The following is an 18,432-nucleotide window of genomic DNA, read 5'->3' as shown; positions in this document are numbered from 1 at the left end:
AAAAAAAATGCATTTCCTTCCTCACGATTTCTAAAACACTTTCTTCCAAACCTGGCCAATGATCGATCAAACGTCTGAATTGTATATGACTTATGATTTTCATACAAATAACTTGTTCACTGGGTTAGAATAAGTGTCGCATAATCGCTATCCCGCTGCCACAATAGTGCGATTGTGATAAGTAGTATCAAAGCGAAGTTGGCTCCTTGAATCAGGACACAAACATGTCTGCTGCAAAAGAACTAGGCAAGTCCCAGACTAATCAATTGGTAGAGATAAAAAATTAGTTACTTTACCTAAGTGAAGTTCTTGATGAATTGGGCTTTTAAAATCTCGCATGAGTTTTATTTTCTCTAAGACTGACAGGATCAACAAGCTGGCAGGTCGCCTTGAGAAACTAATGTCCATGTATTAATGGTTAAGGTAAAGGCCCCAAAAGACAATGCCACAACTGCTAGTGGCTCAAGCATGGGGATAGCTCGATGGGCTCTGTTGCTTGAATAGAAGAACATATCGAGGACTTAGACAATACTCAACAAGCGATCATTCAGATTGTCTCAAAAATATTTAAAATTTTGAGAGTAGCTTTTGGAGTGGTTAGGGATGAAGTGGCTGATTTGAGCGCTAGACATGTCCTCACCATGAGAGAATTGGAGAATCAAACCACAGTTTAAATTGTAGCCCAATTCAACTAGATAAAGGTTCTGAAACCCAAGCCTTTTTATGGGATTCGAGATGTCAAGTTTCTAGAGAACTTTATCTTTGACCTCGAACAGTACTTTGAAGCCAAAAATGTTGTAGCATAAGAAGTGAAGGTCACATTGGCAAGAATTCATCTGGCCGATGATGCAAAGTTTTGGTGGAGATCCAAGTACATCGACATTCAAGATGGTCGATGTACTGTGTACATTTGGGAGAGTTTAATACAAGAACTCCTCTCTTAGTTCTTCCTAGAATGTGTCGAGATAACCCCAAGAAGAAATCTTATTTTAATTACCCTACACAATGGATCCATTCTATGGGTGGCCATTGGTCTTTTAGGCAGTCGGTGAAGCAAGCATGTACACCACAACCTTAGGTGACTACGTGGCCTGTGGGATGAGTTCGTTAGGTACCTTACATGGATGATGAGTAGTTTACCAATCACCATGTTGTCTCCACCTATTAGAGAGTTCTTTGAGGTAGCAACTCAACATCGGACACTGGTTTTCGTTACGTATGCTCCCAAGTCTGTAAACAACAAGAGCCTTCCACCTAAGCCTAGAGTAAAACACGTGGTCACGTGTGTAAGGATTGGGACTCAATGACTCTAAAACTACTAGCAAAATATTCACAAAATAAAACAAACAGAATTTACAACATACTATACGACATATTTATATTATTTCAAAATAAAAAGTTCTTACATAACTTATTAAGATACAACTTAACAGTTAAAATACAAAATAAGGGACGAACACAAAACATTTAAAACAAAAAGGTGTGGCGGATGACAAGTGAAGCTTATCTATGGCACTTGCTTCAGATTTCACTCCCGACCTTGACCAGCTCCTTGTTTACCTGAAAAACATAGAAAACATGGAATGAGTACAAAGACTCAGTAAGTATCCTACTTATAGGCTCTTAATCGTGTCCATAGGGTACCACACTCTTTCTTTTCTTGCTCTGGTTCTTGTTGTAAGTACTTAGGCTCTTTAGTTCTATTCTTGAATTGTGGATTCTTATCATGATATATGTTTAGGACCTTGGTCGTTAGATTATGAAACCTTGATTCTGGTCTAAGAACCATAGTATTAAGGATCTAGGTTCTTCTTCTTAGAACTCAGATCTTGATCCATGTTCTAGTCCTTAATCATTGTCTTGTTCTTGGGTACTTCCTAGGTTCTGGTTTCATTCTTGGTTCATTCTCTAAGACACTCTCCCTAGGATTTAAGGTACTAGTCATTAACCTAACAACCTGTGCCCAAGGCTTCATATGTTCCAAGCGACATAGGCTGAACCTGCATCTACGGCTTGTCTTGTGATACAATACGACAACCTATACCCAAGGCTTCATGCATTTCAAGCCATAAAGTCTTAATACCTACACTTAGGGCTTCTTACGTTTCAAGCACCGTAGTCTGAAGACCTACATCCAAGGCTTGTTATGTTCCAAGTGATGTAGTCTAAATCATGAACATGTTGTACCGTGGGAGATCGTAGGAGGTTCTTGATTTGTGGCGAAGGTAATTTACTATATTCATGTCCGTAACATGGCTCTAGATTATTCCCCATGAAAGACCAAAAAGGTCACGTGATCGATGCAAACATGAACATGATATCCAAAAAATCGTGAATAGGGTACCTCTAACATGGTGCAGGGCATCTCATCTAGGTGAGGGAAATATGAGGCCAATCATTACATCTTGCTAAGAAAATTATTGTGTAGGGCATCCCACCTAAAAAAGGAGAACTTGGGCCTCTGAAAGCATTACGTGGTGGGAGGTCATGTGTCACATTGGACATGATCAGGGTATTACCTAGCATTCTTTCATATCATAAAAACTTAAGGGCAGAGAGTGTGATACCTTATCTTGGTAGTTATAGAGTTTGTGTGACACTTTCTTTGAGTTGACAATCATAAACATTTTTTTTTACGTATTTCTTATTATTCTTGAGGAATAATTGTATCTTGCATTCTGGAGGTTATGAATCCATCATAGTAAAAGACATGAGTTATTCTAGCAAGTAATAGTCTTAATAAGTTCTTTTGAGGGTTCTAGAAGAGTCTCGAGTCTTGAGATGTTTCTTTTAGGTGTTTCTTAGATCCTAACTTGGTTTACGTTCCAAACTTACTCTAATCAACTTAAAATTTTGAACATACCTTCGTGTATTTTCCAAACTTACTCTAATCAACTTAAAATTTTGAACACACCTTCATGCTTTTAGGATTAGGTCTTGTAAGAAGTAGCAAGGGATTTGGAGCATGTCTAAATCTTAAAATATAATAAGGAGTCTTAGAGGCATTTTGGTCATTTTACCCCTAATTCTTAGTTTAGCTACTTAATGTATTCCAATGACTTTCAAACGTAACAACATCATAAAAAAGCATAAAATAAAAGGTCTAGCACAAAGTTTCATAGCAATTAGAGGTTACCTAGATCATGAACCAAAGGTAGATTACCTTGGGTGCATTATGATCATTTTACACCCTTACTTGGTTTAACTACTTATCCATATCCAGTAACCTCCAAATTTTATCTTAACACACCATCATATGCTCAGTATTAAAAATTCATAGGTAGCAAAGTTCAGTTATTTTAATGTTACTTACATTCCAAGTAATTTGATCGTTGTAATGCCTTAACTCTCTATTCTTTGTACTTTTCTTTCATATTTGGTTTATGTTTTAAACTGAGATCCAAGCCATTCCTACAAGTATTTTCTAAGAATAGTCTAACATGGCTACTTACCTCGTCATTGACGTTCGGGATCTCCGTTCTCGAGCTTCCCGTATTCGAATCACCTTAAATTTTCTTCCACAAATTCCTTATTGTGTCTGGATTTTGGAACCATAAACTATTTCATGAGAACAAATTAAGAAAGATCGAGGGAAGGTCATGGTTTGGTCTTTGAACCAGCCACATCATTGTCTTCTTCCTCTAGACAAGAAGAAGATGTGTGTGACCAACCTCGTCATTGCTTGTTTCTTCGCTTCCCCAGCTCCATTCACAGCATTTCTTTCCTTAAATTCTTTATGAAACTTAAAGAGGGCATCACAAGGTCGAACCATATTAGGAAATAGTGTGAATAGACCTTAAAATAAGATAAAAGATGGGCAAGAAATAGTAGCGGGACGAAGCATAAGCATAGCTTTGAAAGTAGTATGTGTGACGGACTTCGACATCATATTAGGAATGGATTGGTTAGCCAAAAACTATACCATTGTAGATTACCACAAGAAGGAAGTGGTATTTTTGCCACCAACCAGACCCAACTTTAAGTTTAAAGGAACTTTTACGGGAGTCACCCCAAAGATAGTGTCAATGATTAAAGCTAAATGCCTAGTACAATAAGAAGGGTGAGCTCTAGCTTGTGCAGTAGACGTAAAATGAAAAGAAAAGACGATAGATATGGTACCAATAGTAAACGATTCTAGATGTCTTTCTAGAGGATTTACTAGGAGTTCCTCTTTTATGAGCCATAGACTTGGGAATTGAACTCTAACTAGGAACTTTTCCCATCTCTAAAGCATCGTACCGCATGGCCCAACAAAATTAAAGGAACTTAAAGTACAACAACAAGATCTACTAGATATGGATTTCATCTGACCTAGCGTATCCCTTTGGTGTTGTTTGTGAAAAAGAAATATGGCTCAATGCGCCTATGTATTGACTATAAGGAGTTAAACAAGAGAACAATAAAGAACAAGTACCCACAACCTTTCATCGAGGATTTATTCGACCAACTCTGAGAGGCGACGATATTTTTCAAGATAGACCTTTGATTGGGCTATCACTAGATTAAGATCAAGGAAGGGAATGTACTGAAGACAACCTTTCAAAAAAGATATGGCCATTACAAGTTCGTAGAGATGTCATTTGGCCTCACCAACGCCCAAGCTGTGTTTATGGAGTTAATGAAGTGGGTATTCAATGACTGTCTGGACACATTTGCCATCATGTTTATAGATGAGATCATGGTATACTCGAGGACTGATGAAGAACTCCTCTAAAAAGTCTCAACTATCTTGATGGGAAACAAGTTGTATGCTAAGTTCTCCAAATGTGAATTTTTGCTACAACAAGTCTCATTCTAAGGACAGGTGGTGTCCAAAGACGAGATTTCAGTGGACCCCACTAAGATAGAAGACATCATTAAGTGGGAAAGTTTAAATACAATTATAGAGGTATGATGTTTCCTGGGGCTAGCAGGCTACTATCGAAGGTTTGTACAAGACTTAGCTAGAATAGCCTCACCTCTTACACAGTTGACTAGGATGGGCGTACCTTTTGTATGGAATGACGCATGTGAGGTCAGCTTCCAAGACCTAAAACAAACACTAGTGTAAGCTCTAGTGCTCACGGTGCCGGAAAGCTCATAGGGATATATAATCTACAGTGATGCATCCAAGAAGGGATTAGGGTGCATNAAAAAAAAAAAAAAAAAAAAAAAAAAAAAAAAAAAAAAAAAAAAAAAAAAAAAAAAAACTATCCTACGCATGACCTAGAATTGAATGCAATGGTGTTCGCATTAAAGATTTGGCGACACAACCTATATGGGTGTAACAATACACATTCCAAGGAAAAAAATGGAGGGGAGGGGGGAGCGTCGAAAATCTTTCACTCAGAACCCTTAAACCCTAGGGTCGCAGAGACCGCCTCCTTTAGGTGGGAGCGGACGCCAGTGTACATCGGGGCAAGAAAAGACAGACGAGCCATCGGAGATGGACGAACGATGACAGTAGCCAAGCCCCGCGATTAGGGTTGTCGAGGTTTTCGGCAAGGAAGACGAAGCGATGGCGCGGGACGACCCTCGACATTCTATGAGTTTGTCTCGGCCAGCGTGCAGCCCGCACCTCGCAGACCGCGCTCGAACACCACTATTGGGCCTCGTTCCCTTTCGGCCCAAACTAGAGGTGAACCTAGAAACCTTGCACCAACAGTGTTCTTCGCAGCCTGTCGGTTTCAGCTCCATCGACGGCTCCGTGCACTCTCGGCTCGGCTAGGTTTTGCTTGGCAGTGCAGCTCGGCGGCGCGACTCGACATCCCAATAGTATACTAATTTCTAGGTTTTCGATCCTTCTAGAGCCATTCCCACCCTTGTTTTAACCATCTGAGGTTAGTATAACTCCATTTTGATAAAAACAGCTTGCGATAGGGACGTACCTTGGTAGCTAGGTATAAGTGCTAGTTGTGAAAAGGCTCTAAGTGTATCATGTTATCTTATAGGAGGTAGTTAGGCACTGGAGTTAGCGTTGTGGGTGACTTCGGCCAAGGCCAAGGAGGTAAGTAACCTTACTGTTAGCGTTACTTATGTATGTATGTTGATGCATGCCCCGTGGCCCTTGCATGCACCATGTGTGGTTTTGATGTATGCTAGGTTATATGTTTCTTGCAGTGAAATGCTATGTATGCCATGTTTATGTATGTGATGTTTTTGACACGGTTTGCTAACCTGTATGTATGAGCTTGATTGACATGTAATGATTGTAATGAGAACCCCACATGCCATGAATGTGATGACTAGTATGCTTCGATATTCTTACTTGATGTTTAACCCAATTATGCTATGTAATGCAGTGAGGGGATGGAACGTTGTATGTATAATTCCATGGAGGTAAGCCTTAAGAATCTTATGCACGCTATGGTTATGTACATGGGGCACTCCCCCATTATGCTACTGATGGTATGGAGGCGTACATTCGATATTGTGTTCGCCACGATATCATGCAGGCCCTCCTTTTTCGTGGCGTCCGGTATTGTATGTCATACATACCCGACCAAGCCAGGCCCAAGGAGTTCGCATGTGAACTCGCCCGGTGGGCTCACAGTCACGCACGTAGGCCATGTGTGGGAAAGTACCATGCATCCACCCTCGCCCGGACAAGGCAAGGGCCTAAGGCCATGGGAAGGAATGGAAAGACCCCTCTCTCCGTTTCTTTCTTTTGACATTTGTGCTCATGTATGTATATTGTGTGCGATAGCATGTATCCTGATGGATGATTATATGCTTAACCCCAACAGTGGGGCGACTTACTGGGTATTTTATATAATACTCAAGCCACATGTTACCCATATTTTCAGATAAGGGCAAGGCTCCCATGTACAGCTGACGGTGGATGCTGCAAAGGCCATGGAAATCTTAAGGAAGGTTTGTAGTGTCGTAGGCGTCTTGTTGAATTCTTTTAGGTTCATAGTTATTGCAATTCTTCCTCTAGTTCTCTGTTGATTATTTCTAGGTTAGGCTATCGTTATTGTTTTCCCAAGGTATGAACTGCTTATAAGAATGTATTATCGTCATTGAGACTATCTTACGTGAACTCTCGTTTTGTCGTTATGCAAGTACAAGGTAACGTCGCTAATTAGGTAAGAGAAAATTAGGGGCGTCACAATGGGAAAAAACTCAAATCTACACCTACCATAAAAGCCTAAAGTACTTATTCACCGAAAAAAGATTGAACATGAGGCAATGAAGTTAGTTGAAATTAATGAAGGACTATGATATAGATATCTGGTACGACCCTGGATAAGAAAACATGGTCGTAGATGCCCTAAGTCGTAAAACGCACACTCGTTGTTTTTCACAGAATTTCGGTGAGAGGAAATTCAGTATTTCGGTAAGAGGAAATTGGGTGTTGGAAGAAAATGCGTAACAAAAAAGGGAGAGAAAATTAACTGAATTCTGATTGGGTTCAGTTTTTTTATTTTTTGAACAAATCTCCTATTTAAAGTAAAAATCATTCTAAAAATGGCTCGAGAGTGACCAACTAAATCTGTGCCACTCCCTAGAAAATTTCAGTCTAAAACTCTGGTGATCCATTCGACGTGTTTTGTCAAATGGTCAAACTGACGATTTTCTGAAATCGTGTGAATAAGAAAAACGGTAAAACTCAGGTTTTATCTAACAATCTCCTCCTAAAACCTGTAGTATATCTACCTTACTATTTGAACTCCGATCTTTGAGCGTAGTTCTTCAAATTTCACCCGCGCCAGGGACTTGGTGAAGATGTCTCCAAGTTGTTCCTCTGTTCGGATGTAATCAATTTTGATGAGCCCTCGATCTGCACATTCTCGAATGTAGTGGAATCTGATTTCTATGTGCTTGCTTCGTTCATGCAAAACTGGATTTTTGATCAGGGAGATCGTAGCTTTGTTGTCTACGTATAGCATTGGTGGATCACTTTCTCTCCCGATGAGTTCTTCCATTAGTCGCGCAAGCCAGATCCCTTGTGTTGCTGCCATCGAAGCGGCGATGTATTCTGCTTCACAGGAAGACAAAGCAACTATCTTCTGTTTTGTTGATTGCCAGCAGATTGCGCCGCCTGAGAGAAAGTAGATCATTCCGCTAGTGCTCTTACGATCATCAACGTCATCGGCCATGTCACTATCACTGTAGCCAACTAGCTTGAGTTTCTCCTTTCCGCTCCCTGCGCAGTATCTTACACCCCAGCCTCTGGTTCCGGCTACATAGCGCAGGATGCGCTTGACAGCCACTAAATGCTCCTCCCTAGGTGCTTCCATAAACCGGCTCACATATCCAACAGAATAAGCAAGATCAGGACGAGAGTTTACCAGATAGCGCAGACTCCCGACAATGTTGCGGTAATTGGTGGAGTCGACTGTCGTCGTAGTGCCAGCCTTCCTTAGTTGGAGTCGGGCCTCCATTGACGTCCTTGTAGGATTACTGTCCACAAGATCAGTTGTGTCCAGCAGCTTCTTTGCGTATGCACTTTGGCAGATGGAGATGCCGGTAGAATTCTGTTGCACTTCGATGTCGAGATAGTAGCTGAGCACGCCGAGATCGCTCATCTCGAAGTTTTTTGACATCTCCTTCTTGAACCTTCCGAGGACTTCCATGTCACCTCTAGTGATTATGAGGTCGTCGACGTACACTCCCACGATTAGTCGCTTCTTGTCATGGCCGTGCGTGTACATGCCATGCTCAGAGGTGCAACGTTTGAATTTCAGTGATAGTAAGGTACTGTCGAGCTTCGCGTTCCAGGCTCGTGGAGCTTGTCGAAGCTCGTAGAGTGCCTTGTGTAGGCGCAATACTTTATTGGGTTGTTGTTATCCAGGAAGCCAGGTGGTTGTCGGACATAAACAGTCTCCTTCAGCTCTCCGTTAAGGAAAGCAGACTTTACGTCCATATGGTGAACCTCCCAAGAGTAATGTGCTGCAATTGCAAGTAAGAAACGAACGGATTCTAACCTTGCCACTGGCGCAAATACCTCTTCGAAGTCCACTCCTTGCTTCTAGACGTAGTCCTTCGCCACCAGACGGGCCTTGTGCTTCACAACTTCTCCTTTTTCGTTGCGCTTCAGTTTGAAGACCCATTTGAGCCCTATGGCTTGGTGTCCCGGCGGCATATCCTCCAGACTCCACGTCTGATTTTCGGTGATGGATGTCATCTCCTCCTGCATTGCCTTCAGCCAGCATGGGTTCTTTTCTGCTTCGGCGAAGGTGTTGGGTTCATCTACACTGATGGCATGTAGTTCGGCCACTTCTTCGAGCTCGCGCACTGCCAGTCCAGGTGGTTCACCTCCTCCTACTAGGTCGTCCATCCTCCGGTACCTGGCCTCCAGATCAGTATCGTGATCGGCATCCAGCGTCGAATCTGCAGTCCGTGGTGTTGCGAATTCCACTAGTTCAGGGGTTGCACCTGCTGGCGGCGGTGACGGCTGCTGATGCTGGGCTCCTCCTTCTTCTGGCTCGGTGACGAGGTACTTCACCGTAAATTGATTTGGATTATGGCCTGCCTCGATCACGTCATTCCACTGCCAGAAGGTGCTTTCGTCGAAGACGACGTCGCGAGACACGTGAGCTCGCCCCCCTACAGGATCATATAGTCTGTACGCCTTGCTCCCGGGTTCATAGCTGATAAAAACGACCTTCAGCCCCCTAGGATCAAGCTTGGCGAGGTGGGGACGTGTTACCTTCATGTATGCGACGCAGCCGAACACGCGAAAATGATGTACCGCTAGTTTTTTGTTGTACCAGTCCTCATATGGTGTCTTCCCGTCAAGGCTTCGGGTTGGTGACCGATTCAGGAGATAGACGGCCGTCATTACTGCCTCTCCCCAGAATCTCCCAGGCATCCCGGTCGTCACCAACAATGACCTTGCTGTCCCGACGATGGTCTGATTCCAGCGCTCCACCACTCCGTTCTGTTGGGGGGAGTAGGGCGCCGTTAGGTGCCGTTGTATGCCGATTTCGTCACAGTACTTACCAAAACTTGTCGAGGTGAATTCTCCGCCTCGGTCTGTGCACAGCACTCGCATCTTCTTCTCACATTCGGCCTCCGCTCGCGCTTTAATGCACTTAACCGCCTCTGCCGCCTCACTTTTCGCTTGCAGCAGGGTCAGCCACATGAAGTTGCTTTTGTCATCGACTAACAGAAGGAAGAAACTCTTACCGCCTGGGGTCGCCGGCTTGATGGGCCCGCAGATATCGCCATGTACAAGCTCCAACGGCTCATCGGCTCGATAGGATGTTCGAGATGGAAAGGGTGTGCGCCTCTGTTTGCCGATGAGGCACCCATCGCACAGCTTGTTCACGCCTTTGATTGCTGACAAACCGTGCACTAACTCCTCCTTCTGTAGTTTTTCTAGAGCAGGAAAGTTTAAATGCCCGTACCTTGTGTGCCACCTCCAAGATACTTCTTCGGCCTTGGCCGAGAGACTGACAGGTTGTTTTATCTGTAACTCCAGGATGTAAAGACGGTTTGTCGTGCGCCTTGGCTGTGTGAGCAGCCGTCGTTGATTATCGCAAATTTTGAGTAGTCCGCGCTCGATGGAGATGAAACAGCCTGTCTCATCGAGTTGACCCAGGCTCACAAGGTTAGCCTTGAGCCTCGGGATGAAGTAGACGTCGGTCAGCTTGCGATGCTCGCCTCCCTTGCTGACGAATAGGATGGTGCCGCGTCCTTCGATCTCGACGATGGATCCGTCACCGAATTTCACCGTCCCACGGATCCCCGAGTCGAGTTCGGAGAATGCAGCCCGAGTCGAGTTCGGAGAATGCAGATCTAGCCCCGGTCATATGGTTTGTTGCCCCCTGTGTCTAGGATCCATCGCCGGTCCTTGTGTTGCTCGTCCCGCTCGCTGATCTGAGCGAACACTCGCTCCTCCTCCAGTTGAATTGGCTCCCTAGCCCCGGTCATATGGTTTGTTGCCCCCTGTGTCTAGGATCCATCGCCGGTCCTTGTGTTGCTCGTCCCGCTCGCTGATCTGAGCGAACACTCGCTCCTCCTCCAGTTGAATTGGCTCCCTAGCCCCGGTCATATGGTTTGTTGCCCCCTGTGTCTAGGATCCATCGCCGGTCCTTGTGTTGCTCGTCCTGCTCGCTGATCTGAGCGAACACTCGCTCCTCCTCCAGTTGAATTGGCTCCCCAGCTGGTGCCACCTTTTCTACGCCCAGCTGGAGCTCTTTCTCGAGTTCAACATCGTTGTTGATTACCTCCATTTCCGTGGATTTGGAATCGACAATGGGGACACATGCACTTACCATGAAAAGAGCTGTCTCGTCCTCCTCGGATTTAGCCACATGGGCCTTTTCGGCCTTCTCCTTGTTCCTAAGCTTGCTCCAACAATTCCTGCTTAGGTGTTCTTTCTTCCCACAGTTCGAGCAGATCGGCCTGCCATTGGTCGACTCCTTCTTTTGATTCCCATCTTTTCCCGCGCATGCGCCCGTGGGAGATCCATGGCTTCTTACCATCTTTGGTGCTGAAGGAGGACCCGTTGCTCTCGCCGGTGTTGTCACGGGAGCTTTAGACGTGCAAGCCATTCCTTCTCAGTGAGGAGTAGACGACCCCCTTGTCGACAACTGAAATGGTATTTTTCTTCCGCTGCTCGACGTTACGCAGTCTTCCGGTCACCTCTTCTACCGTTAGGTCGTTCACGTCAAGCAATGTCTCGATTGAAATGTTGGATTCCCTCACTCGCTGTACACCGACCCGACGGGATCTTCGAGAGCTCCTTCCGCAACTGCTCGATGTTGGATTCTCGCACTCGCTGTACACCGACCCGACGGGATCTTCGAGAGCTCCTTCCACAACTGTGCTCGATGTTGGATTCCCGCAATCGCTATACACCGACCCGACGGGATTGGATTCCCTCCCAGCCCATAACCCCTGCGCCTGTAGGTTGACGCGCATCAACAAGATCCATTCGTTATAATTGAACTTTGTCAATGTTGGATACTGAACGACGGCAGTCGTTGTCTCCCTGATCACTCGCTCAACGATAACTTGACGCCCATCATCACGGCGTCGGCCTCTTCGTGGCGGCGGTAGCGGTGATGGAGATGTCGGCACACGGCGACGGCGTGGAGGAGTGAGTGAGCCTGCCCGAGATGGGCCCCACGATGTGTGTGTTTTTACACTTTGCATTTTCTTCTACTCGAACCTGAGACCTTCTTTGTGATGTTAGGTCAAAGCTCTAACCACTTGAGCTATTCAACTTGTTTGTTGGTAGGTTGGCTCCTTTGCAATGATATACACCGATCTTCTTTTTATTTTCTAAACAAATCTCCTATTTAAAGTAAAAATCATTCTAAAAATGGCTAGAGAGTGGCCAACTAAATCTGTGTAACTCCCTACAAAAATTTCAGTCTAAAACTCTGGTGATCCATTCGACGTGTTTTGTCAAATGGTCAAACTGACGATTTTCTGAAATCGTGTGAATAAGAAAAACGGTAAAACTCAGGTTTTATCTAACATTCGTCAACCCTCATCACTAGAGAGTCACGAGTACAAGCGGATTTCAAGTAAGCTGACATAGTTGGAGTAACTTAGGGAGTCATAGCACAGATGGCTCGACTCACAGTGCAGCCCACACTTAGAAAAAGGATTATTGAATCCGAACAAGAGGACCCTCAATCTAAATAAGATACTGAGTCAGCTAACAGTGAGACCAGTGGATAGCTTTTCCAAGTCATCAGATGGTTGGTTTCTAGGTCAAAGACGGCTCTGTGTACTAGCTGTTGAAGAATTAAGAAATGAAATATTGATTGAAGTACACAACTCACCATTCTCTCTGCATCAAGGCGGTAACAAGATGTACGAAGACCTAAAACAACACTTATTGTAGCAGATTATAAGTAAAAGGATATAGCAAAATTTGTGAGTAAATGCCTAGTGTGCCAACAAGTAAAAACTCATAGTAAAAAAACTGCACGACTATTGTAACCTCTAAGTATACCGGAGTTGATGTGGAAAAATATCGCTATGGACTCCATAGTGGGCTTACTCAGGACATTAAAGGGCTATACAATAATCTGGGTAATTATCAATAGATTGACAAATTCGGCATACTTACTACCAAGCAAGGCGACATACACAGTAGAAAAATGGGCTCAACTATATGTGAAAGAAATCATGAGGTGGTATTTCCAGTATCGATAGAGTCGGATCGAGACCCCTGCTTTACATTGGCATTTTGACATAGACTCAAGAAAGTGTTGGGTGCTCGCATCGACTTCAGCATTGACTTTCACCCTAAAATAGATGGTCAAATGGAGCGGTTGAATCAAATGTTAGAAGATACGCTATGAGCATGTGTTATGGACTACCAAGCTGCATATGATGGAATTCTCGTACAATAGTAGTTTTCAAGCAATTATCAGGATGGCACTGTTCGAAGCGTTATATAGGAAACAGTGTAGATCCCTACTGTACTGGAGTGAAGTAGGCGAACGGGCACTAGTGGAACCCAAGTTAGTTCGTATTACGAATGAGGCCATACAAAAAATTAAAACAAGGATGTGCACCATGCAAAGCAGACAAAAGAGCTATACAGACAAAAGAGCTATACATATGTAAGGCAAAGGAACGTTATATTTGAGGTAGGGTACATGGTATTCTAGAGAGTGGCTCCTATGAAGCGTGTTTTGAGGTTTGGACGTAACGGTAGGCTAAGTCCTCGTTTTATCGAACCTTTCAAAATCCTAGAGCAAATAGGTATGGTAGCGTATAAGTTGGTCTTACCACCCTCCCTCTCAAGCGTACACGATGTATTCCATGTATCCAAGCTAAGAAAATACATGAGGGATCCTACGCACGTGATTGTGTATAAACCTCTTCAAATTGGCAAAGACTTAAGTGATGAAAAAAAATCAGTTAAAATCTAGCTGCGAAGTGAAGGTCTTACGCATAGGAATATTGTCTTTGTAAAAGTATTTTGGCGTAACCACCAAATAGAGACCACATGGGAGCAAGAGGATAAAATAAGATAAAAGTACCTTGAGTTAATCGAAGAGTTTGATACTTTTGAGGACGAAAGTTCATTTTAGGTGTATATAATGTAATGACAACAACAATTAAATAAAATTCAGCGTGATCGCTAGAGACTCGCGAGAATTCCAACGAGCGCAGGAATTATCTTTCCCACCTTGACCACACCCTCCCCCGGCTCCACGGCATGCCAAAGACGAAGACAAATCGACCCTCAACCTTCCTAAAATGCAACCTACAACAAAATTTAAAAGGAAAACAAGATAGGGAGAGAGTTTGAAAGTTCTCCTCTAAGACAAAATTGAGGAGATCCAACGTTGAAACGACCAACCCACACCAGGAAAAGAACCACCGACAACTGCACTTACACGAAAGGTAAGCTTTGCACGCTTTAGCAACATTGTGCTTCCTCGGAAATGATATTTGAGTTTTGGGTTCTATATATTATAGGTATCTACCCGTCGTGAAACCTCATGGGAGTGAAGAGGAGGGGTCAACAGAAAGCATAAAAGGAAAAACAACAAGAAACAGAAGTTGGAGCATAGTTTTTCAGAGGAGAGAGAACTATTTTTGTGTTTTCCGAAGAAGTCGAGTAAGGAATATTGGATGAAAGTGTCCTACATTGGTTAATTTATAGAATGGTCATGAGTTTATAATCTAAGAATACACTCTCCATTGGTTTGAGGCCTCTTGGGAAGCTCAAAGCAAAGCCATGAGAGCTTATGCTCAAAGTGGACAATATCATACAATTGTGGAGAGTCGTATTCGTCTAACATGGTATCAGAACCATGCCCTAAACTTAGCCGTACCAATATCCACACGGGCCAATTTAGGGAATGATCATGGGTTTATAAGTGAGGAATACTAACTCTATTGGTATGAGGCCTTTTGGGGAAGCCCAAAGCAAAGCCATTAGAGCTTATGCTCAAAGTGGACAATATCATACCATTGTGGAGAGTCGTGTTCGTCTAACAAGGAAGACGAAGTCCGTGGACTTCGAGTCGAATCTGGATCGGGTAACATAACTAATAACTCATTACCTAACCATTTTTGCTCTCTGCCTAGACCTACACTTGAGGCCCAAATTAGTAAATTAAGACCCACCTGCAACATCTCGGCCTAATAACCAATTTTCCCTCAGCCCACCTACAGTCCCCAAAGTTCCACGGCCCATAAATCGCAAGCCCAACCTACGAACCGCAACCCGCGCCTCTACCCAACTTGACTTGCACACGCGTCAGTGCCCCGTTGCGCCACATGTCACACTTCCAACAAAAATTCTCCTAGGCTTACGCAACTCAAACAGCTCGGCTCAGCTCCGCAGCTCAAAATGTAGTCCCTCAACTTGGTAAAGAAAAATAGCCCAATTTCCACCATTCTGACAATCCCAAAGCTGAATTTGATCTTGTTTAAGGCACTTAAGGTCAGGATGGATATTCTTATAGAAAATGACAACCTGTGACACTTAGAGCAATTTCGAGGGACGAGAAGCGAACATACTTAAATTTAGGGAAAATGCCAGCTAAGGCCAACCAAGTAAGTGGCCCTACCCTCGGTTTAATTATAATTATATGATGAATGATGACATGTCCAATTGTCGGCTTAGAATAGTTGCTCTAGGAAAATAGATTGATATGATAGAGATCTCACTAATGATCTATTTAACTACAACTTTCTTTTATATAATATTTCTAAGTTTATGACATTGTTTTATGAAAATGTTTGTAAATATTTATGCATAAAAAATTACTTTATACATACTTTAGCGACTTTAGATTCCTAGAATACTAGGGTCATTACAATTCTTAACATTAATTTGATATCTTACGTAAAAATGTGATCAAATATATCTAGATATAATACCTGATAATCTTCGAGGGTTCGTGATTTAAACCGAGCAGCACAGTAATCAAAATAGTATTCCCAAGTTCGTATGAAACCTTGATTGAAACAAAATATAAATTAGATTTGGATTCAAAATTATTTATTATAATAATGCTTTCTCACCAAGAAATTCCTTCTCCAACACCTCAATGTTTGATAGTAATGAATTCCAATATTTTCCAAGTGCTCCATACGGTATCCAAAAGACTTTTTTCATTATTTGTTAATAATTATTGTTGAAAATGAATTTTTTCATTATTTTTTAATAATTATTGTTGAAAATGAAGAACATAAATTAACTATTTACCAAAGCCTTGATGCAGAAGTCATGGCCATTGTTATTCTACTTAATGATGGAAGGCATCCTCCTTGAAATATATATTCTTTTATAAAACCAGCACTTAGTCGATACTCTTTATAAGATTCTTCTGGCACTGATATGAACTAATGCAAAAAAATAATAATAATTATAAATAAAGAGTAATTAAAAGAATTAATTATAAGTAAAAAATAAAAAAAATTAATTAAACCTGTAGAACAAGAAGACCATTGTCCTCTAACACTTATTCACAAGAACCAAAAAAATCTTCCATGAATTCGTGGCCAACCGCTTCTATCATCCCACCGCCAAAAACAAAAAAAATAAATAGTTAGATTAACATTAAGATGTTTTTAAATAGATTTACCCATCTAATAAATCACGGCTGGTTTGGTGAATAACACATGTGGCACTATGAATGGTTCAACGTGTCTAACGGGTGAAGATGACACATTGCGCTAAATTCAACATGCATTCGCAAACTAACGCGCAATTTAACTCGTGTACCAAGATGCAACTCGATTCAACACCGAGACTTGAATGTCCGAGAAATTAGAACCCTAATTTTACTTTAATTAAAACCTACGAGAGAAATTAGAAACTTTGGGCCCCTAACAAGTGGAAAAGCTAGTTTGGGAAGGCACACTTCACCAAGTAAGAAATCACACCAAATTTAGATAAATAATACTTGTAGGCATCGAAAGGACGTGCTGGCATGAGATCATTCATTACCTCAAGTGGTTATAAAATGCATGTTAAGGACTTTTGAATAGCGTTTTCTTTATGATCATGCACTGTATGAATGTTATGGTAAAATTATTGTTATGTCCCTAGGTGGAGATTTTCGAGTGGCATGCTATTTTATGTAATTTATAAAGCTAAAAATTGAATAAGCATGACTAAAATACGAGTTGGCAATATGGATGAATATGTTATGTATGATGTAAGAGATTACTAAAATGCGATTATGACGAGATTTGTGATGAAAGTTGTTTTATATATTTTTTGCTGTGTTAGAAACGACGGACTATTAAAATTTGTGCTCTGGGTGATTGATAGATATTATCTCCACGTTGAGCTTGCTTGACTATATGTTTGCATATATATTTGCATGGTCCAATATGTTCTAGCTCCAAGAGTTTGACTGATGTTCTCCGTATAGAGCATGTTTATCTACACAGAGCTAAGGCATAAGAGTTAAGGCTAGATGATGACATAGGTTAGTACGCCTCAAATACACTTAGCACCTTAAGATTGTGAGTGACGGTCAGAGGGTATAGATTCTAGTGCTTCCAGACTAAGAAAGACTTGAAGATTTAGAATAGAGCAGCCTAGAGTAAAAAGTCTACGTTAAGAGACCTAGGTGCCTTAGAAATCCAATAGACCTCCTCAGCTCCTAGATATTACTAAGGTGAAGTTTAAATTATGGATTACATGCTTAGGTGATCGATAGGAATATCTCCCTATCAAAGCATCCATGAAAGAACTCAATTAAGATTAGAGCGCTACAGCTAGTGCGATTTACTTGTTGACCCAAGTCAATACGTTTCTAGTAGACTTGTGTGCACACATAGATTAATTTAGCACAAGGAGCTAACCTCGAACGTCCTGAAAATGAGAGTTGTGATTTAAACTTTCTAGATACCTCTAAGAACCTAGTAAACCTCTACGACATCAAGGAATGACAAAAGTAGTCTCCTAGCCTGATAGCGGTAGATAGTGTGTGAGGACCTCCACTTTCCTCTTGACTCTGGTACAGTACCGTTGAGTTAGCATGAGGTTGATTATGGATGTGTGACTCAATGGTTTGTTGGATTACTCTACATGCGTCCTGTTGTTGGGTGTTGATCATGCGGGTAATTAGTAGTTACCTTGCATGGAGGATTCATCCTATGGAAGAGCTTTGATCATGTAGGTAACCAATGGAGCGGCACGTATAGAGTGTTGTGCCCCCCAACCCTGGGCAACTAAATGACTTGTGGGATTGATTCGCTAGCTAACCTGTTATTCCTTTTTAGGTAACCAATGGAGCGGCACGTATTGATTCGCTTTCATGCTAGCACTCATCATGTTATTCCTACCTAATATGAAGTCTATGAAAGTAGTGCCTCATATTCGGATATCGGTTACCACTTTTTAGGCTAAGCTAGCTATCTAAGACTGTGCATAGTAAGAACAATACGTTTGTTGCCTAGAGTAAAGCCCATGGTCACTTGCTAAATCATGGATGTGATGAAAGCTTACAAATAGATTGCTTACTCGGTACATTTACATATTTATACCCTTTCCCCTCTCTTTTC

At 42.3% G+C, this 18,432-nt stretch overlaps 1 long non-coding RNA gene and 1 pseudogene across 1 annotated transcript; one reads left to right on the top strand and one right to left on the bottom strand.

Moving 5' to 3' along the window:
- The first annotated feature begins 5,794 nt into the window (after positions 1-5,794).
- LOC111472207 lies at positions 5,795-6,834 on the top strand. Its single transcript, XR_002715376.1, has 3 exons — positions 5,795-5,819; positions 5,931-5,986; positions 6,786-6,834. It is a non-coding gene; the product is annotated as an uncharacterized LOC111472207 (long non-coding RNA).
- Positions 6,835-15,241: 8,407 nt separating this feature from the next.
- LOC111472211 overlaps positions 15,242-18,432 on the bottom strand; it is a 5,311-nt pseudogene continuing 2,120 nt past the window's right edge.

Source organism: Cucurbita maxima, unplaced genomic scaffold (genome assembly GCF_002738345.1).
Source record: "Cucurbita maxima cultivar Rimu unplaced genomic scaffold, Cmax_1.0 Cma_Scf00068, whole genome shotgun sequence".
Taxonomy (NCBI): domain Eukaryota; kingdom Viridiplantae; phylum Streptophyta; class Magnoliopsida; order Cucurbitales; family Cucurbitaceae; genus Cucurbita; species Cucurbita maxima.
The sequence above is the reverse complement of the archived record's forward strand: the minus strand, read 5'-3'. Positions and strand labels throughout refer to the sequence as shown.